The following is a 22571-nucleotide window of genomic DNA, read 5'->3' as shown; positions in this document are numbered from 1 at the left end:
AAGTGGGGCACACGGGATCTGTAGGAGGGAATGGCGGCTGGGGTAGGTCCTTACAACCACAGGAGCTGGTGCCGGTATCCTGGGAAGGAGGGGGTGGGACCTCTCCTTCTTTGCATTCTGGGCCTACAGTGAGAGGAGCTGCAGGACAGGCAGCACCTTGGGATACCTCAGGTAGGCAGCCCAGTTGTATAGCAGGCTACCCTCTACAAGTAGAAAATATTGTGTCTGATATCAAGGCACAAGGATCAAGAGGAGGGAACTTAGCTGAAGGTCCTGTGCAAGGGTATGGTTATACCCCTCTGCCATTGGTGCCTGGGAGGGACAATCCTACAGGGCAGTTGGGAAGGGCTGTGCCTGGCGTTGGTGTGGATGTAACCCCCAGTACATTTGAGACTTTCGCAATGGAGCAAAATAGCATGATCAGGGCTGGGGGGTAAAGATAGTTACAGGAAGCGGGACTATATGTCAAATAGCATCAGGTTTGTCTCTGGCTCTCCGTTACTTTTCACAGGAAAAGAAGGCCGCAGTAGTGTCCAGAGCCGTAGCCATCACCGCAGCAGGAACAGAAATGAACGCTGCAGACATGATCATAGAAAAAGTCTGGAGACCCCTTCATTGTCTGTGACTTCGCATACTTCGGCGTAGACGGTGCACAAGAAAGCATCACAAAGATGGTCGCCAGAAACCACAAAAGGAGCAGGACAACAGTCGCCTAATACCAGTTTCTGGACCTGCTGTTTAACCCAGGACGGACACCCCATTTTACCACCACAGTCTAGGGCAGCAGTTGGACCGGCTGAAACCGCTGGGGGTGTGTTGACCTGCAGTGTGGCTTGGCCCACGACAGTTGCTGCCTAGCACTTAATCGTGATAAGTTAAAAGGTTTTCTAGTAGGGTTGGAGCAGACAGATGTCAGTCCCGCCAGTATAAAAATCCGACGATTCAGGGGGGAAACAAAAAGTTTCCTGAAGCACCTTCTTCCCGAAAAAAAAATAGTGTCCATACCCTACCAATAACAGACAACCACCACATGAGCTCTTTGCGCACGTCACGGTCAGATGGCTAAACTGGCAAAAAATATAGTGTTTCACTACTCCCGTATCTCACCACATTTCGTTGCCAGTTACTACATCACTAGGCAACAATTTTTCCCAAATTTCCTGTCAGAAGTGGTACATGACTTGCAACGGAGGGATTCATGCTTTACAATGTGGCTCCACATGCAGGCAGGCGTGCAAGGAACACCACAGGAGGATGCATTGTCCGTCACCTAAGCCTCTGCTGCACCGGTGATTGGCCATAACCGCACACCACGGCCAATGCCGCCCCTCGGAACATGCACGCATTCCTGCCATGATTCTCCCGGGTTGGTCGCACGCGCTCATCCCCCTTCCCGCGCCCTTTTCCCTTCCTCAACCCAATTGGCGGGCCCCTGGTATTAGCTGCCGACAGCCCCGCTGCACAGCGCATAGGATTGGCTGAGCTGTCCGGGAGAAGGAGGCGTGGGCTGCTGGGGAAGACGCGCCATTTTGCCAGCATAGTGAAGTGCAGTGGCTGCTTGTTGCAGCCTTTTTGGACTCGGGTGAGTGCGATGCGCCGACTCCGTATCATTGCATGTGCTGTGTGAACGGGGCTGTACGGTGTGCGTGCCTGGCTCATTAGTGGCGGCCACATTGCAGCTCCCCAGAGCTGTGTAGGCGTGTGCCTGAGAGAATAGGCTGGCAATCAGTGCCTGCCCCCCTGTGGCGACTGATAAGAGGTGTACGCTGAGGATACGGGGCTGTGGCATCCGGCAGGACCACTGCTCGGCCGGCCATGTGGTATGCCCGGGAAGGAGCCCTGTGCTGCTGGCGCCTTCTGTGTGCGATGGCAGAGATGGCTGGGGGTTTTCTATATGTAGAAATTAAACCGTCCACTGTTGGTAGATATGTATTATTTATGAGTATCGTGGTACATGACTTTACCTTAAAAGGAATTTTTTTTTGTTTGTGGCAAAAGGGGGGTGTTCTGAACATTTATAGAGCTTTATTTTTTAACTCCTTCATGACCGGAGCTGTTTTTGGTTTTGCGTTTTGTTTTTTGCCCCCTCCTTCCCAGAGCCATTTTTTTTTTGTCAATATGGCCATGTGAGGGGTTATTTTTTGTGGGACGAGTTGTACTTTTCAGTGATACCATTGGTTTTACCATGTCGTGTAGCAGAAAACAGGAACAAAATTCCAAGTGTGGTGAAATTGCAAAAAAAAAGTGCAATTCCACACTGGTTTTTTGTTTGGCTCTTTCACCATGTTCACTAGATGCTAAACCCGACCTGCCATTATGATTCTCCAGGTCATTACGAGTTCATAGACACCAAACATGTCTAGGTTGTCTTTTTATCAAAGTGGTGAAAAAAAATCCCAAAGTTTACTTAAAAAGAAAAAATTGTGCCATTTTCCAAGATCCATAGCGTCTTCATTTTTTCGTGATCTCGGGTTGGGTGAAGGCTTATTTTTTGCGTGCCGAGCTGACGTTTTTAATGATACCACTTTAGATTTTTTTTTTTCTCACACTACGCCGTTTAGCAATCAGGTTAATCCTTCTTTTTACTGATAGATCAGGCGATTCTGAACGCAGCGATACCAAATATGTGTAGGTTTGATTTTTTTATTTCTTGTATTTTGATTGGGGTGAAAGGGGTGTGATTTGAACTTTTGTTTATATTTTTAAACACATTTGTTTTTTTTTTACTTTTGGCATTCTTCAATAGCCTACTTGATCGGCTCTGCTACATAGAGATTATTCACAGATCACCTCTATGTAGCTGAATTACAGCATTTCTATGAGCGCCGACCACAGGGTGGCGCTCATAGTAATCTGTCATCAACAACCATAGAGGTCTCGAGGAGACCTCTGGTTGTGATGGCAACGCATCGTTGACCTCCAATCACGTGACGGGGGTCAGCTTTGCATGTATTTCCAGCCCGGCAGCCGGAAGTGCTTGTTAAATGCTGCTGTCAGTGTTTGGCGGCATTTAACTAGTTAATAGGCGGGGGCGGATCGCGATTCCGCTTGCGCCTATTGCGGGCACACGTCAGCTGTTAAAAACAGTTCTTGTGACACGGGTACCACTGGGACAAGGTAATGACGTGCTTCCTGCATGTTCATGTTAAATGCCGCTGTCAGTTTGACAGGGGCATTTAACATGTTAACACCTGCGGGTACATCGTGATTCCTTCAGCAGGTGGCGGGGTACTTCAGTGTCCTTCAGGGAAGGCACTCACAGGCCACCTTCCTTGAAGGACACTGAAGTACCCCCACCTTGCAGCCCGCAGTCACCATGGAGACCATCAGCACAAGGCGCACACCATCACATTTTGCTGATCGGAGCTCTCTCCCTCTGCGATGCTTCTCAATGTTGATGTCACTATTGACAGCGGCATCAGAGAGGATAAACGTCTGTGATCGATGCTAGCACTGTGATCCCATGAGATCGAGAAGTATACGGTGGTTTGCGGGAACGCTGCGCTGTACATGTATGGCACCTGTCAGGAATGGTTAAAGGGAACCTGTCAGCAGGATTGTGCACAGTAACTACAGACCGTGCAGGAAGGAAGGGGGGGGGGGTCTTTATGTAATTTGCTGATTAGATATTCATAATGCAGAGTGCTGACAGGTCACTGATCCCTCACTGACCTGCCCCTAAGTTTGCATAATGAATACCTGTAGATACTAAAGAAAAAAAAAAAAAAACGCTTCTGCAGGCAGGTGCCCACCGTGCCATCTGCGCTGCAGCATAATCGCATGTTTAGTGTCCAGTTAATAACTATTCTTGATGTTATTGAGCAAGGGAAAAAAAAAAATCAGAAAATGGTGCCCGCCGCGTCTGCGCATTAGCAGCTATCAGTGTGGTATAGGGATCTGATTGCTGCAATTGTGCAGTGTTCGGCGCCATCTTGCTGGAGAAGAAAAAAAAATTTCCTCATCCAAGATGGCGCCTCCTGCGCAGTAGCGGCTCTCTGATCCCTATATACAATCCTGCTGACAGGTTCCCTTTAAGTTTCCCAAATTCCTGTAAAATGGATAGACTTGTGTGACCACCTCTGTATTCTTACATTGGATTTGAATGCTGGTGGTTGTTTAATGGTAACATTTCACCATATCCTCCATATTTATGAGCGCTGTATAACCCAGCCCCATCAATGATTGACTGCTTTCTGCCTATGCAAAGCCTACACTGAAAGCTGCCAATCAGTGGTGTGGGCAAGAGTATACAGAGGTCAGCATTCAGAGAACTGGTAGATCTTCAGGTAAGTGTCTCTTTTTTTTTTTTTTTAACCAAGACTGCAGCAAGCAGCCCAGCAAGGCCGGGGTCACACTAGCGATGAATACGGGAGTGCTATGCGATAAAACATCGCATAGCACTCGGACCAGTATTCATCTATAGGGTAGCTCCCATCACCGTTTTCTTTTCTCGACCGTTTTCAACGTGCGAGTGAAATCACAGCATGCTGCGATTGTCACCAACACTCGGCCGAGTATCGGCTCACTCGCACCCATATAAGTCTATGGTTGCAAGGGAGACAACGCACATCACTCTGATGTCATCCGAGTGCTGTGTGGTATACGCTGACCGAGGAAATGGAGAAATTAATTTCTCCGCCTCCTCCGCAACTGTGCTTCGATTCTCTCTGTGCGAGAGGCTCGGAGCACAGACGCATGACACTCGGCTCCTGCTCACAGCAGAGCAGGAGCCGAGAGTCATTAGCACACCACATCCAATGCTCTCGCATCAGATGCCATAAGCTAGTGTGACCCCGGCCTAATTGTCACATCCTTGTAATCTGAACTTCTGCCCCTACATCATGCTGGTGCATCTCACAAAATTAAAATATCATCAAAAAGTTAATTTATTTCAGTTCTTCAATACAAAAAGTGAAACTCATGTATTATATAGTCATTACAGAGTGATCTATGTCAAGTGTTTATTTCTGTAAATATTGATGATTATGGCTTACAGCCAATGAAAACCCAAAAGTCATTATCTCATTAAATTAGAACACTTTATAACACCAGATTGGAAAAATGATTTTAAAATCCAAAATGTTGGCCTACTGAAAAGTATATTCAGTGAATGCACTCAATACTTGGTCGGGTTCCTTTGGCATCAATTACTGCATCCATGCTGCGTGGCATGGAGGCGATCAGCCTGTGGCACTGCTGAGATGTTATGGAAGCCCAGGTGGGTTTGATAGCAGCCTTCAGCTCGTCTGCATTGTTGGATCAGTGATGGTTGGGGGAGCCATGTCATCTGATGGTGTAGGTCCACTGTGTTTTATCAAGACCAAAGTCAGCGCTGCCGTCTACCAGGAAATTTTAGAGCACTTCATGCTTCCCTCTGCCGACAAGCTTTTTGGAGATCTACAATTAATTCTCCAGCAGGACTTGGCACCTGTCCACACTGCCAAAAGTACCAATACCTGGTTTAAAAACAACAGTATCACTGTGCTTGATTGGCCACCAAACTCGCCTGACCTTAATCCCATAAAGAATCTATGGGGTGTTGTCAAGAGGAAGATGAGACACCGACCCAACAATGCAGATGAGCTGAAGGCTGCTATCAAAGCAACCTGGGCTTCCATAACTCCTCAGCAGTGCCACAGGTTGATCGCCTCCATGCCACACCTCATTGATGCAGTAATTGATGCCAAAGGAGCCCCAAAAAAGGATTGAGTGCATTTACTGAACATGCATTTCAGTAGGCCAACATTTCGGATGCTAAAATCATTTTTTCAAGCTGGTGTTATAAAGTATTCTAATTTACTGAGATAATGACTTTTGGTTTTCATTGGCTGTAAGCCATAATCATCAACATTAACAGAAATAAACACGTGAAATACACTCACTGGCCACTTTATTAGGTACACCATGCTAGTAACGGGTTGGACCCCCTTTTGCCTTCAGAACTGCCTCAATTCTTCGTGGCAGAGATTCAACAAGGTGCTGGAAGCATTCCTCAGAGATTTTGGACCATATTGACATGATGGCATCACACAGTTGGCGCAGATTTGTCGGCTGCACATCCCTGATGCGAATCTCCCGTTCCACCACATCCCAAAGATGCTCTATTGGATTGAGATCTGGTGACTGAGGAGGCCATTTGAGTACAGTGAACTCATTGTCATGTTCAAGAAACCAATCTGAGATGATTCGAGCTTTATGACATGGCGCATTATCCTGCTGAAAGTAGCCATCAGATGCCTGTTCTTAGCTGAGAGGAGTGGTACCCAGTGTGGTCTTCTGCTGCTGTAGCCCATCTGCCTCAAAGTTCGACGCAGTGTGCGTTCAGAGATGCTCTTCTGCCTACCTTGGTTGTAACGGGTGGCAATTTGAGTCACTGTTGCCTTTCTATCAGCTCGAACCAGTATGCCCATTCTCCTCTGACCTCTGGCATCAACAAGGCATTTCCGGCCACAGAACTGCCGCTCACTGGATTTTTTTTCTTTTTCGGACCATTCTCTGTAAACCCTAGAGATGGTTGTGCGTGAAAATCCCAGTAGATCAGCAGTTTCTGAAATACTCAGACCAGCCCTTCTGGCACCAACAATCATGCCACGTTCAAAGGCACTCAAATCACCTTTCTTCCCCATACTGATGCTCGGTTTGAACTGCAGGAGATTGTCTTGACCATGTCTACATGCCTAAATGCACTGAGTTGCCGCCATGTGATTGGCTGATTAGAAATTAAGTCTTAACACACAGTTGGACAGGTGTACCTAATAAAGTGGCCAGTGAGTGTAGATCACTTTGTTATGACTCTATATAATGAATTACACTTTGTGCATTGAAGAGCTGAAATAAATTAACTTTTTGATGATATTCTAATTTTGTGAGATGCACCTGTATAACATAGCAAAGACCTGGTGACAGATTCCCTTTTAGTTCATAACAAGGCTCACGTTGCGATGCTAAAGTTGTTTTCTTATTCGGGGCTGAAGTCTTCCTATTGGGCAATTTATTTTTTTCTGTTCTTTACAGGTTTAACAACAAAATATATAAAAATTTACAATAAATTTGTTCTGATGTGAATACACTTAAAAGCAGATACAAAAGTTATAAAACTGCCATAAAAATGGACATCAAAGTGGGCCATGAAGGACGTTATTGAAAGGGTTAAATGACTTTGGGCTACTGATCTCATACTGCCGACACATACATTCATGTGCCCCCCCATCAAAGTCGGGTCACTCCAGTCTGGCCCGAATGTGTTCTGGGCATCGGAACGTGTATCAAAGTGGCCAAACAGCCAGTTTTCACAGAATTGAGTAAGTGGTGGTTTTCATGGGTTAAATGACTTTGGGACACTGATCTCACACCTCCAATACACAGATAGTGATTACCCGCATCAAATTCAGTTCAATCTAGCCTCTGGCCCAAATACCGTATTTTTCAGACTATAGGATGCACCAGACCATAACATGCACCTAGGTTTTAGAGGAGGAAGCTAGGAAAAAAAAATTGAAGCAAAAATGTGGTCAATTCTGTATTTAATATCCCCTATCCTGGTATATATGGTCCCCTCATCCCCATCTGGATATGCATGGCCCCCCCCTCAACCCTATCCTGGTGTTCATGGCCCCATCAGAAAACATAAAAAAAAAATTACACTTACCTTCCCGACGCTCCTTCGCAGCATCCTGTTCCGATGCCAGCAACCGCTTTATGCTTGTAAGCAGCGCACAGCGGGGACGTCATGCGCTGCTTGCAAGACGAAGGGCAGCTGCTGGAATACACAATGCTCTGCACGCCGAGACTGTGATGCGCGCAAAGCAGTGAGTATTCATTGCTCTCTAGCGAGCACAATGTCAGCCTGAGCCTTCCTGCAGCTGTCGGGCGGTCACGTGTGCTGTTAGTTAAGGCCGTTTTCACACTTGCGTTTTTTGACGTCAGTGTAAATCCGCCAGAATGTGAAAAAACGGATCCGTTTCCGTTGTGGCACAAACAGAGGCCACCGGATCCGTTTTTTTAACGGATCCGCATTATCAGCTAGTGGTGGAAACTTAAAGGAACACGAGCCTGGGAGAAAAGGGGGCGAGAGAGCGTTTTCTGCCGCCAGAACGGAATTTGGGGTTAAATTTCTGGCAAGAGAATTCTTCCGGGCATGCTCAGTGTCAAAAAGCGGATCCGTTGCCGGATTCCGTCAAAAAATGGTTGGCAACGGATCCGCCGCCCATAGGCGGCCATTATAATGAATGGCGGATAGCGGTGGATCCGTTGCTATCCGCTATTTTGATGCAGACAAAAAACGTTTCATTGTCCGTCCACTCAAGTCTGATGGACGCCAAAATTTGGGCGGATCCGTCAAAAAACGGATCTAACGGATGACCATCCGTCAAAATCCGCCGCTAATGCAAGTCAATGGGAAAAAAATGGATCCACCAAAAAAATGGCGGATCCGTTTTTTTTTGCAAAGCGGCGTATTTTGACTGGCGACAAACGGAAATGTGAAACAGGCCTAAGAGAAATGAATTCATGGTATGGGGTGAATATTTATTTCTTTTAGGCTGGTTTCACATTAGCGTTTTTTTGCGCAGTGCATCGTGCGCATCCATGCGATCACTGTACCCTATATTTAGTGTTGTGTACGCTGACCGTGCGCTGGTATGGTTTTGCTGGCGCTGCGCCCAACGCACAAAAGCGCGCTGTTGCATTTTTGGGCGCAGCTCCAGCAAAAACATACCAGCGCATGGTCAGCGTACCCAATGCTAAATATAGGGTACGGTGATCGCATGCAGTGTCCTGCGATCAGAGGAGGAACTGACCGGAGGGAGCGCGGCTGGGGGCCGAGCTTAGTGGCGGCCCTGCGCCCGGGAACGCTAGTGTGAAACTAGCTTTAGACTCGCCCCCCATTTTCCTCCACATTTTTGGAGTAAAAAAGTGCCGTCTTATAGTCCGAAAATTTTGGTATGTTCTGGGCATCGGAATAGGCATATATTCAAATCTGAAAATCTTCTATTTGCCCACTTTGATGCCCAGAAACACTTTTGAGCTGGGCTAGATTGACCTGAATATCATGCGGGCCATCATTATGTATATAATAATTTTGTGAGCTGAGTGGCCCATACTCGTTTAACCCCTGAAAAACCCTAGTCACCCATTCAAATCTGTGAAAATTGGCCAAGGTTAACTGGTGTTTTTCAGAGGTTAAATGACTTTAGGTATCTGATCTCACACCACCATTGCATACATGGTGAAGGCCTGCATCAAATTCCGATCATTCCATCCTGGCTCAAATGTATTCTGTACATCAGAGCAGAAAAATAGCCAATTTTCACATATTTGAATAAGTAACAGGTTTTTTTCAGGGGTAAATGACTATGGGCCACTGATCTCGCATTACCATTACATACATAGTGATGGCCTGCATAAAATTTGGGTCACTCCAGGCTGTGTTTAAATATCTTTGTAATCTAATTTGTGTGTGGTGCATCAGCACTAGTCTAAGTTGGAGAAGTGAGAAAACTATAAGTATAAATTAAATTCATGGCTTTAAATAACTAAAAATTGGCATGTGCATATGTATTCACCCCTTTTGCTATGAAGCACCTGAAAATTTGTGGTACAAGCAATTACCTTCATAAGTCACTTGCTTAGTGAAAGGAAGTCCACCTGTGTGCAATGTCACATGGTCTGTCAATATATACACACCTTTTCTGAAAGGCCACAGAGGCTACAACACCACTAACCAAACAGCAAGACCAAGGAGATCTCCAAACAAGTCAGGGACAAAGTTGTTATCAAGTACAAGTCAGCGTTGGGTAAGTTAACCCCTTTCTGCCATATGACGTACTATTCCGTCCATGTGCCCTGGGACTTAATTCACATGGACGGAATAGTACGTCATGCTCGATCAGCCACTCTCACGGGGGGAAGTGTGGCTTATCACGGCCCGGTGTCAGCTGATTATCACAGCTGATACCCGGCACTATGTGCCAGGAGCAGACCGTGACCGCTCCCGACACTTTAACGGCACACTGCGATCAAACATGATCGCGGCGGGTGGCATAGGGAAGCATCACGTAGGGAGTGGGCTCCCTGCGTGCTTACCTGAGACCCTCAGAACAATGCGATGTGACTATACAGTGATGTCCCACACTGGGACAAAGTAAATAAGTGGAAAAAAAAAAAATTAACGTGTAAATATTTTTTAACCATTCCTAAATAAGGAAGAAAAAAATATTGTTCCAAAAGATACATTTCTTTATGTAAATAAAAAAACAATAAAAGTACACATTTAGTATCGCTGCGTCTGAAACGACCCACCCTATAAAACTGTCCCACTAGTTAACCCCTTTACTGAACCCTTAAAAAAAGGCAAGAAAACAATGCTTTATCATACCGCCGAACAAAAAGTGGAATAACGCGCAATCAAAAAGACTGATATAAACATAGTACCGCTGAAAACGTCATCTTCGCCCGCAAAAAACGAGCCGCCATACAGCGTCATCAGTGAAAAAATAAGTTACAGCTCGCAGAATAAAGCTATCCAAAAATATTTTCTTTTACATAAAATTGTTTTTATTGTATAAAAGCGCCAAAACATAAGATTATATAAATGAGGTATTGCTGAAATCGTACTAGCCCGAAGAATAAACCTGCTTTATCAATTTTACCACACGCGGAATGGTATAAACGCCCCCCCCCCCAAGAAATTAATGAATTGCTGACTTGTTCATTCTGCCTCCCAAAAATTGTAATGGATGGATCCATTCACTATAGTGAGGCAGCAGAGTTACTCTGGACTCCGTCTGGCCTCTGTTCCGCAGGGGCCTTCTTTTCACAAGTCCACAAAACTGTGACCGACGGCACTTTTATGCAATCCTAAAAACAGGGCTGTGGAGTCAGTGCTCATTTTGGTGGAGTCTGTATAAAATGGACTGACTCTGACTCCTAAAATATATAATAAATTGGGTACAGTAGTTCAATGCAGAATGTGCTGAATATTTTTTCATAGGAATTTGGGAAAGTTATGAAATGTCCTATAAATGGCTGTTCTATTTCTGATCTAAGGCTACATTCACACACAGCGTTTTTGCTGCGTTTTTTGAGGATACGTTTTTCAGCTGCAAAAGCAGATCAGCTTTTTTTTAAAAAAAAGCATCACCTGAAAGGTTTTTGAGCTCTCATAGATAATGTTTTCAATAGCAAAAGCAGATTAGAAAAACGCCACACAAACTGACATGCTCATTCAGCCCAAAAACGGATCCTCACAAAACAATGTGTCTGAATGTCATATCTTGAAACCCATTGACTTTGCTGGGATGCCCAGAGTCACTGCATTTTACTGCAAAAAACGGATATGCAAAAACACTGTGAATCATGGCTGTAGCCAGCGAGGGGCAGATGCCCCCCCTGTTATGAATGGGTCGCCGAGGAGGAAAAAACAAAACAAGCTAAGTCACAGAAAACCAGAGAGGTTGGTAACTATGCAGCTTGCAGATCCCTGATCCTAACCACACAACTAACAGCAGCCGTGGAGCGTTCCTACGATGAACCTAGATGCTTCGTCACAGCCGGAGGACTAAATAAGCCTAAAGCAAGAAAAGGGGAAAACTAACTGCCCCAGAGCAGACCCCAAAGGAAAGACAGCCCCCACACATGTATTGACGGTGAAACAAGATGAAAACACAAACACAGGCAGGAAAATAGGCTGAGCAAACGATGGGGCCCAAACTAACTATAAAGGATAGGAAAGGAAAGACAGTCTGCAATCTGCCAAAAACCCTACAAAAATAATGTCCAACACTTCTGATAACAAAATTAACCCTGAAGTCACTAGACTTCTCCCACTATATCAGCACTCTGAAATTTTCTGAGACAGAGCAAAAAGAGGCCAATCTAATAAGGGACAAAAAACAAATTGGCAAATACAGATAAATAAGAGTGGAAATTCAGCACAGCCCCAGCTGGGGCTGGCTGACCACAAAAAACTGAATAGACCAACAAAATCAAGTGTGAACATTAGCAGAAAAACTTAGCTTGAGCTGACTGGAACAGAGCTGAGAACCAAGACCTGACAAGCCAGAAGGAATCACCAGCACCAGAATAGGGCGTCGGCTGTCTTAAATCCAGTCTGAGATTCCTGATGTCCAATCGTCATCCTCCATATCAGGTGGCAGATCTCCACTGATTAAATCAGCCTCACTACCTCCTGTTACCACCAGAGGGAGCCTGGAAGGAGAACTCACAACTGGTAGACCAGAAAATGAACTCACAACACCCCCCCTAGAAGCAGGGACACGCACCTATCAAAACTCACATGTATGCTGCAGTGCTCCCGTCCTGCATCGGCTCCAGACTGCAGGGGGCAATCTCCCCTCCTCTGTCCTGTCTTCTGCCGTCTTCACCAGAGAGAGGAGGGGGAGAGGTTCGTGCCCTGCAAAGGATCCGATTCCTGGGCCCCGAGCTGGAGAAAGTGAGAAAGTTGTGCACATGCTGCAGCTGGCAATAAGAGAGAGTCTGCAAGAGGGACATGCTGGAAATCTGATTGGAAAAGTGAGGAAATTGGTTATTGCCGCCAAAACCCCTAAAATTGATTCCATCTTGAAGAGACGTGCTGGGAAAGGGGCAATTGTCTATCAAGCCACTCGGTGGGGCAGCACTTATTTAATGATTGAGCGATTGCTTGAACTAAAACTGTTTCTTATAGATATGGCGAACCCTCAGGTAACCCTAAATGAAGGTCAATGGACACAGGTGGCTGAATTGAAGGAATTGCTTAATCACCCATTTACCGTGGCTAAAAAATTACAAGCTGAGGATTTAACTCCTGGCACTTTCATAAGGGAGTGGAAGAACTTGCTATTTTGCCTGTCCCAAAGAGGAGGTTTAATCGAAGATGGCATTTCTGCTTCAATGAAACGGAGAGAGACACAGCTATTGGAAAATAAAATTTTTCTGGCAGCTGTTTATGTGGACCCAAGTCATCGTATACTGCTTGATGATCAACAGCTTACTAAAGGAAAAGAAGCTCTGACTTAGGTAGCAGTTAGGATGAGTGGCCTACAGGAGGACTGCCAGGCACCAGAGGACTTTGTTCCTGACAGTGCTACTGCTGCCATATCTTCATCCTCATCAGATGAGGCGTTTGACTTTGACAAGTATTTGGATGACATGTAGCAGGCAAAGCGTTGCCACAAGGAAAAAGATTTCACTCTGTCTCCTATAGCAAGCAGAGTGACCATATTTCAGCAAAATGTTTCAGTTGCTCTCAGAGAAATAGAAAAAGTCAACCGTTCATCAAAACTGACTGTGTATGAGGCAATTCCTTTATACCCGGAAATTGTTAGAGATGTTGCCCATGTGGTTACGGCTTTGCCTCCAACCCGAGTTAGTGTAGAGAAGAAATTATTAGGTCAGATGTGAGGTCATCTATGAAGGAGGATCTGATGGAGGCGATTCTATTTCTAAGGCCGGGGTCACACTGGCGAGGAATATGGCCGAGTGATAGGCGCTAAAAGCACGCATTAGACACGGACCAATGATTCTCTATGGGGCAGCATGCTGCGATTGTCAGCGTACTACGGCCGTAATACGCCAATGCAAGTCTATGGGTGCGCAAAAAATACGGATTACACACGGACCACACGTGTGACTTGCGAGAAATACGCACCCGGTGTCTTTTAGCAAAGCCGGCAATTCAGTGAGCTATACAGTAAACTCACACTGACAGGTTTAATAAAGAAGCGAAAGAATAGATATGGATGGATATATATATATATATATATATATATATATATATATATATATATATATATATATATATATATATATACACACACACAGTGGGGCAAAAAAGTATTTAGTCAGTCAGCAATAGTGCAAGTTCCACCACTTAAAAAGATGAGAAGCGTCTGTAATTTACATCATAGGTAGACCTCAACTATGGGAGACAAACTGAGAAAAAAAATCCAGAAAATCACATTCTGTTTTTTTTTCATTTTATTTGCATATTATGGTGGAAAATAAGTATTTGGTCAGAAACAAGCAATCAAGATTTCTGGCTCTCACAGACCTGTAACTTCTTCTTTAAGAGTCTCCTCTTTCCTCCACTCATTACCTGTAGTAATGGCACCTGTTTAAACTTGTTATCAGTATAAAAAGACACCTGTGCACACCCTCAAACAGTCTGACTCCAAACTCCACTATGGTGAAGACCAAAGAGCTGTCAAAGGACACCAGAAACAAAATTGTAGCCCTGCACCAGGCTGGGAAGACTGAATCTGCAATAGCCAACCAGCTTGGAGTGAAGAAATCAACTGTGGGAGCAATAATTAGAAAATGGAAGACATACAAGACCACTGATAATCTCCCTCGATCTGGTGCTCCACGCAAAATCCCACCCCGTGGGGTCAGAATGATCACAAGAACGGTGAGCAAAAATCCCAGAACCACGCGGGGGGACCTAGTGAATGAACTGCAGAGAGCTGGGACCAATGTAACAAGGCCTACCATAAGTAACACACTACGCCACCATGGACTCAGATCCTGCAGTGCCAGACGTGTCCCACTGCTTAAGCCTGTACATGTCCGGGCCCGTCTGAAGTTTGCTAGAGAGCATTTGGATGATCCAGAGGAGTTTTGGGAGAATGTCCTATGGTCTGATGAAACCAAACTGGAACTGTTTGGTAGAAACACAACTTGTCTTGTTTGGAGGAAAAAGAATACTGAGTTGCATCCATCAAACACCATACCTACTGTAAAGCATGGTGGTGGAAACATCAAGCTTTGGGGCTGTTTCTCTGCAAAGGGGCCAGGACGACTGATCCGGGTACATGAAAGAATGAATGGGGCCATGTATCGTGAGATTTTGAGTAACATAGTAACATAGTAATTAAGGTTGAAGGGAGACTTTAAGTCCATCTAGTTCAACCCATATCCTATCCTAACTTGCCCTAACATGTTGATCCAGAGGAAGGCAAAAAAACCCCATGTGGCAACAGTAAGCTTCACATTGGGGAAAAAAATTCCTTCCCGACTCCACATACGGCAATCAAGTGCAAATCAAGTGCAAACCTCCTTCCATCAGCAAGGGCATGAAACGTGGCTGGGTCTTTCAACATGACAATGATCCAAAGCACCCTGCCAGGGCAACGAAGGAGTGGCTTCGTAAGAAGCATTTCAAGGTCCTGGAGTGGCCTAGCCAGTCTCCAGACCTCAACCCTATAGAAAACCTTTGGAGGGAGTTGAAAGTCCGTGTTGCCAAGCGAAAAGCCAAAAACATCACTGCTCTAGAGGAGATCTGCATGGAGGAATGGGCCAACATACCAACAACAGTGTGTGGCAACCTTGTGAAGACTTACAGAAAACGTTTGACCTCTGTCATTGCCAACAAAGCATATATCACAAAGTTTTGAGATGAAATTTTGTTTCTGACCAAATACTTATTTTCCACCATAATATGCAAATAAAATGAAAAAAAAACAGACAATGTGATTTTCTGGATTTTTTTTTCTCAGTTTGTCTCCCATAGTTGAGGTCTACCTATGATGTAAATTACAGACGCCTCTCATCTTTTTAAGTGGTGGAACTTGCACTATTGCTGACTGACTAAATATTTTTTTGCCCCACTGTATGTCCATTTTGCAAGCCTGCGAGAAAATCTCGCCATACATGGATGCTTACATGTGCAAAATACGCGACCACACCTTGATTACGGATGACATACGGAGCACTGTTTAGGGGTCATTCATCCGTATTACGCATGTAAAATACTGACCGTATTTTGCGTCGGTTAGTGTGACCCCAGCCTTAGAACAAATTCATAGACTGCACAAATGTTATTTAGTATGTTTTTGTTGAAAACTGTTTTTTGCCACTTATAGTTTATTACATAGTGATTATATATATATATCACTGTGTGTATATATGTAATCGATATTACATAGTGTATTATATATTTACAATTTATTACAGTTTTTTGTGTTCTAAAGTTGTATTCCAATAGATATATATTATGTTCTATCTAAATATCTTGATTATTGGATCATAAAAATGATTAAATGTCTGATGTTCACATTGTACTACAATAAATTTTTCACTTAAATATAAGCAATATATGTGGGAGTCGGAGTCGTGGAGTCGGTGTAAGGGAAATTGAGGTGTCTGAGTCGCAGGTTTGGCTTACCGACTCCACAGCTCTGCCTAAAAAGACGGACGACTCTGGATTGCAGGTCAGACGGCGTCCACAGTGCCTCCATCTGCCTCATTATAGGAAATCTTCAGCCAGAGGTTCTGTCTGAATCGCGTATTTCAGAGATTTACTCGGAAACCGTGGTGTAAGCGCATAGCGCAGGATAAATGTGCACTGAGCCTTACAGCGTTCTTTGCGAGGCAGAATGAAAAAATCAGCAGCATGTGAAGAATTGGTTTTATTTTTTACGTCGTTCCTTGTGCAGTATAAGTGATTCGGCTACTTTATTCTTCGGGTCGGAGCGATTACAGCGATATCAGATTAATATCGGGTTTTACGTTTGGCTGCTATCACACACGAAAAGACACTTTTTATTGTGAAAACTAGTTTTTACGTCACAATATTTTGAGAGCTATACGTTTTTCATATTTCGGCCGACAGTCATGTGAGGGCTTGTTTTATGCAAGTTGATGTTTCTATTGGTACCGTTTTTGGGCACATGACATTTTTTGATCACTTTCTATTCTGATTTTTGGGAGACAAAATGAACAAAAAACAGCAATTCAGGATTTTTTTTTTCGAATACTTTTCCGTGTGTGGTAAAATTGGTAAGGCAGCTCTATTCTTTGGGTCTCTACGATTACAGCGATACCTCATTTACATTTTTTTTTTTTTTTTTTTTTTTTTTTATGTTTTGGCGCTTTTACACAAACTATTTTCTAGAAAAAAGTTTTGCATCGCTTTATTCTGAGAGCTATAACTTTATTTTTCTGCTGATGAAGATGTATGGCGGCTTGTTTTTTGTGGGACAAGATGAAGTTTTCAGCAGTACCGTTTTTATTTACATATGTCTTTTTGATCACGTTTTATTGCACTTTTTGTCGTAAGGCATTGTTTTTTGCCTCGTTTTTAATTTTTTTTACGGTGTTCATTGAAGGGGTTAACTAGTGGGACAGTTTTATAGAGCGGGTCGTTACAGACGCAGTGATAACAAATGTGTACTTGTTTTATTTACATAAATGTATTTATTGAAAAATATTTTTTTTTTCTTAGGGATTTTTAAAAATAATTTTTTTACACTTTTTAATTTTTCTTTTACTTTTTTACATTGTCCCAGTATGAGACACTGCTATATAACATCAGATCGCTGATCTGATGTTCTGCACTGTAAAAAATCAGATCAGGATCTGACAGGCAGGGAAGGAAGCTTGCTCTCAGCAGGCGCTCACAAGCCACCTTCCCTGCAGGACCCGGAAGGACCCCGCGGCCAACTTGGTGTCAGGCGTCTCCATGGAGACCATCAGCTCAACGCAATCACTTCGCGTTCTAATGGAAGTGCATCTGCGCACCCTCCCTGCGCGATGCTTCTCTATGCCACCGTCACTGACAATGTCATCAGAGGCGTTGAGTTCCTGCGATCGGTGCTAGCACTGATCGTGGGCATTGCTGTGGGGCGTCAGCTGTCACATACAGCTGACACCTCCCGCGGCTTCTCAGCGTGAGGCCACAGCATCGTGCCGCTGTACTAGTACTGCTTTGTGCACAAACGCACCTCCCACAGAGCAGTACTAGTATGGCGAAGGTCGCAAAGGGGTTAAACGATATAGTTATATCACACAAAATAGTTGATATAACTAACATTTTCCAGCATAATTTTTAACCCCTTTACCACCAAGGGTGGCTTGCATGTTAATGACCAGGCCTTTTTACAATTGACCACTGTCCCTTTGAGGTAATAACTCTGGAACGCTTTCATGGATCCTGTGTTTGACATTTTCTTGTGACATATTGTACTTCATGATAGTGGAAAAATTTCTTTGATATGACTTTCGTTTATTTGTGAAAAAAACGAAATTTGGCGAAAATTTTGAAAATTTCGCAATTTTCCAACTTTGAATTTTCATGCCCTTTAAAGGGAATCTGTCAGCCTTTTTTTCGGCTTGCAGCTGCCGGCATAGACATTGGGGGCTTATCTACAGCATTCTGTATTTCTGTAGATAAGCCTCCGATGTAACCTGAAAGATAAAAAAAACATGTTATATTATACTCACCGAGGTGGGTGGTCCGGTCTGACACCTCCCTTCTTCATGCGATGACATCCTCTTCTCCCATCCTGTAATGGCTGCGGCGCAAGCGCACTGCAGAATTCTGCTCTGCCCTCAACAGGGCAGAGCAGTGCGCTTGCGCCGCAGCCATTACAGGACGGGAGAAGAGGATGTCATCGCATGAAGAAGGGCGGTGTCAGACCGGACCGCAACGCCCACCGGACCGCCCACCCCGGTGAGTATAATATAATGTGTTTTTCTTATCTTTCAGGTTACATCGGAGGCTTATCTACAGCATTACAGAATTCTGTAGATAAGCCCCCGATGTCTATGCTGGCAGCTGCAAGCCGAAAAAAAGGGTGACACATTCCCTTTAATCACAGATGTCACATAAAATACTTACTAAGTAACATTTCCCACATGTTTATGTTACATCAGCTCTGGAACTAAGATCGGACGCCATGTCGTGTTTGGAGAGCCCCTGATATGCCTAAACAGTGGAAACTCCCCACAAGTCACCCTATTTTGGAAACTAGGCCCCCTAAGGAACTTATCTAGATGTGTGGTGAGCATTTTGAACCCCCAAGTGCTTCAGAGAAGTTTGTAATGTAGAGCCGTAAAAATAAAAAAATCATATTTCCAGAAAAATGATCTTTTCGACCTCAATTTTTTTTATTTTCCCAAGGGTAACAGGACAAATTTAATCCCAAAAGTTATTGTGCAAATTGTCCTGAATACGTGGATACCCCATATGTGGGGGTAAATCACTGTTTGGGCGCATGGCAGAGCTCAGAAGGGAAGGAGCACCAGATTTTACTGTTATGGTTTGCAGGTGCCATGACCCACTGGGAGAGCCTATGAGGTGCCAAAACAGCAGTACCCCCCATAAGTTACCCCATTTTAATAAATACACCTCTCAATGAATTCATCTAGGGGTGCAATGATCATATTGACATCATGGGTGTGTCACTGAATTTTATACCATTGGGCAGTGAGGACAAAATAACTACATTAATGCCACCAAATTTTTGTTTTAGCCAAAGATTTTCCATTTTCACACAAGTGGATAAAAATGGCAACAAAATTCGTCCCACAATTTCTGCTGAACGTGGCAATACTCCATATGTGACTGTACAGCACTACTTAGCCATGCGGAGAAACTCTGGAAGAACGGAGTGCCATTTGCCTGTTCAAGTGAATGGGTCTGTGCAAATGTCAATATGTATCTATGGACTGTGTGTCCGTGGGCAAAACACGCCGACATGTCTTTTTTTTTTTTTTTTTTTTTTTTAATGTCAGCACGGGCCATAAAACGTCCTGTACACATGCATACACATAACATACATGGATGTCATCCTTGTGACACACATCGGCGCCAGGGAAGAGAAGCGTTACAGTAAGTGCTGTCCCCCGGCGCCGGGTGCTGAACACGACTCTCATCATTCTCCCCTGCTCTGCCAGCGATCGGCTCGATCAGAGGAGAATGATGAGTTACATTTAAGTAATAGAGACAGCAGCTGGTGGCTGATGGTACTATTACTCCTATCAGCCTACCACTGCTGGTGCTAATAACAGTGACAGGAGCGGAGGATGGGAGTAATCATCTGCTGCTCCTGCGCTGTAAATAAATACGGTAATTAAAAAAAAAAAAAAAAAAGCGTGGGTTCCCCCTTATTTTTGATAACCAGCCAGACAAAACTCACAGCTGGGGGATACAACTCTAAGCTGTCAGCTTCAGCAAGAATAGAGACGTCCACACGCTGGGGGCTGGTATTCTCAGGCAGGTAAGGGGCCATGGATATTGACACCCCCCCCCCCCCCCCCAGCCTGAAAATAGCACCCCGCAGCTGCCCAGAAAAGGCACATCTATTAGATGAGGCAATTTTGGTGGCTTGCCCAGCTCTTCCCACTTTCCCTGTAGTGGTGGCAAGTGGGGTAATATTTGTGGGGTTGATGTCACCTTTTAGGTGATACCAAATACATGTACTTTTATTGTATAGATTTTTTTTTCATTCAAATATTTATATATATATATATATATATATATATATATATATATATATATATATATATATATATATATATATATATATATATATAAAAAAAATTTTTTTTTTTTTTTTTTTATACTTTTTCCTAAATATTACACTTGACATTCTTTTTTTTTTTTTTTTGCATGCTGATCACGTATATAGTATGCAAATGAAGCAGCGTCTGCATGCCATAGAAGCTGTGAACGCTGCACTGACACAAGGAGACTTGCTGATCATGCACTGCGCATGATCAACATGTTTCCTAGCTCTGGTGAGCCAGATGTCGACATGACGACATCCGCTCACCATGGCAACGCTCGGGACCCCGCGTCACGCCGCAGGGTCTCTGATCCAAAGGCAGAATTGCTGTCAGCCCTGCGCCAGCTTCCGGAATGCTGCGATCTTTGTTTGAGTTTCGAGGGTTAACGTGGCAAGTGTCAGCTGGAAAGTCGGTTAACGCCATGCACCCCCCAAGGGAGCGACCAATCGCAATGACGTACTGTTCCATCTGTGGTCAAATTGTGCTGGGTCACATGGACGGAATAGTATGTCATATGTCAGAAAGGGTTTAAACGTATTTTTTGTTAGTAAGTTAGAAGGGTTAAAAAGTTCATCAGCAATCTCTCAATTTTACAACAAAGTTTACAAAACCTACTTTTGTAGAGACCACATCACATTTGAAGTGATTTTGAGGGGCCTATATGACTGAAAATACCCCCAAATGACACCTTTTTAAAAACTGCGCACCTCAAAGTGCCTCAAATCCACATTCAAGAAGTTTAGTTACCCTTCAGGAGCTTTACAGGAATAATAATAATTTTCTCTTTATTTATCTAATGCCAAAAAATTCTGCAGCGCTAGTTTTTGCACACATCTAAAGCAATGTAGAAAAAAATAAGAATTTTACTTTTTTCCCCTCAAAAATGTTGATTTATAAACAAATTTTTCATTTTCACAAGAGTAACAGGAGATAATGGCACTTACTGCCAATGGCAATTTCTCCTTGGCATACTGACACTCCATATGTTGTGGAAAACTACTGTTTGAGCGCAAGGAGGGAGCGTCATTTGACTTTTGGAGTGCAAAGCTGGCTGGAATAATTAGTGGATGCCATGTCGCGTTTGCAGAGCCCTTGATGTGCCTAAACAGTGGAAACACCCCATAAGTGACCACATGTTGGGAACTACCCCCACAAAATTTATATAGGTTTTTGTGAGCACTTTGAACCCACTGGTGCTTCTCAGAATCTTGTAATGTTTAGCCGTGAAAATGAAAAAATAAATAACGTATATACTCGAGTATAAGCCGAGATTTTAGATGTTAGGAGTGAGCACCCTTGACTGTTTGAGAGCTTGTATATGTTGGCCAAAATATCAACCAATACATTATATTATATCATATCTTCATTTTTCAGGGTGCAGCCAATCCCATCATGCTTAGTTTTGTAAACTAGCATGTCAGTTCTCATGGGATGCACTTGGTACTGGGCAATGTAATAATATGGGTGTCACTGCTAGGCTGTAAGCCAGATGACTGTGCATTACCTGTGTGTGACCAGTGCCCTATACAAGCCGCATTTGTGCAATTGAATACTAAGCAATCACCTCCTTCCATGAATTGGTAGGCTGTGAGTGGTTGTCTCATCAGTATTTTATGCCTGTGTTGCAGCCATCTTTACTACATCGGTTTGCTGCATCCTGAGAGTGCATTAGTTCTGAGACCTGGGCAGGAAGAAACTGTCACTTTTTTGCTGTATTAATGTACACATTATTATAAATTGGACTGAAAGAATGGCATGTTATTTATAAAAAAATTAAAATTGCAGAAATTAGGGCTTAGAGTTCAAGAGGACCTTTCACCAGTCTGAACATGTTAACCCCTTTGCACCCGAGCCTGTTTTTGCCTTCGTGACCGGGCCAATTTTTTCAATTCTGACCAGTGTCACTTTATGAGGTCATAACTCTAGAAAGCTTCAACGGATCCTGCTGATTCTGACATTGTTTTCTCGTGACATATTGTACTTCATGATGGTGGTAAAATTTCTTAGATATGAACTGCGCTTATTTGTTAAAAAATCGAAATTTGGCGAAAATTTGGCAATTTTCAAACTTTTAATTCTTATGCCCTTAAATCAGAGTGATATCGCACAAAATAGTTAATAAATAACATTTCCCACATGTCTACTTTACATCTGCACAATTTTGGAAACATTTTTTTTTTTTTTCTTTTAGGAAGTTATAATGGTTAAAAGTTGACCAGCGATTTCTCATTTTTACAACAAAATTTACAACACCATTTTTTTAGGGACCACCTCACATTTGAAGT

The 22571-nt window shown here is 43.7% G+C and overlaps 1 protein-coding gene across 8 annotated transcripts in view; it reads left to right on the top strand.

The window, feature by feature from the left end:
* Positions 1–1232: 1232 nt before the first annotated feature.
* HNRNPR (heterogeneous nuclear ribonucleoprotein R) overlaps positions 1233–22571 on the top strand; it is a 191487-nt gene continuing 170148 nt past the window's right edge. For 4 of the 8 annotated variants that reach the window (XR_012227396.1, XR_012227398.1, XR_012227392.1 and 1 more), the window contains exon 1: positions 1234–1582. The gene's annotated coding sequence lies outside the window, so the exon portion shown is untranslated. Of the gene's footprint in view, positions 1583–22571 lie in introns of all 8 variants that reach the window. The other 4 variants (XM_073563299.1, XM_073563292.1, XM_073563261.1 and 1 more) reach the window with 2 other exon arrangements.

Source organism: Dendrobates tinctorius, unplaced genomic scaffold, assembly GCF_039654945.1.
Source record: "Dendrobates tinctorius isolate UK_male_01 unplaced genomic scaffold, ASM3965494v1 ptg000015l, whole genome shotgun sequence".
NCBI lineage: Eukaryota > Metazoa > Chordata > Amphibia > Anura > Dendrobatidae > Dendrobates > Dendrobates tinctorius.
Note: the sequence above shows the minus strand (reverse complement) of the source record. Positions and strands in the feature narration are given on the sequence as shown.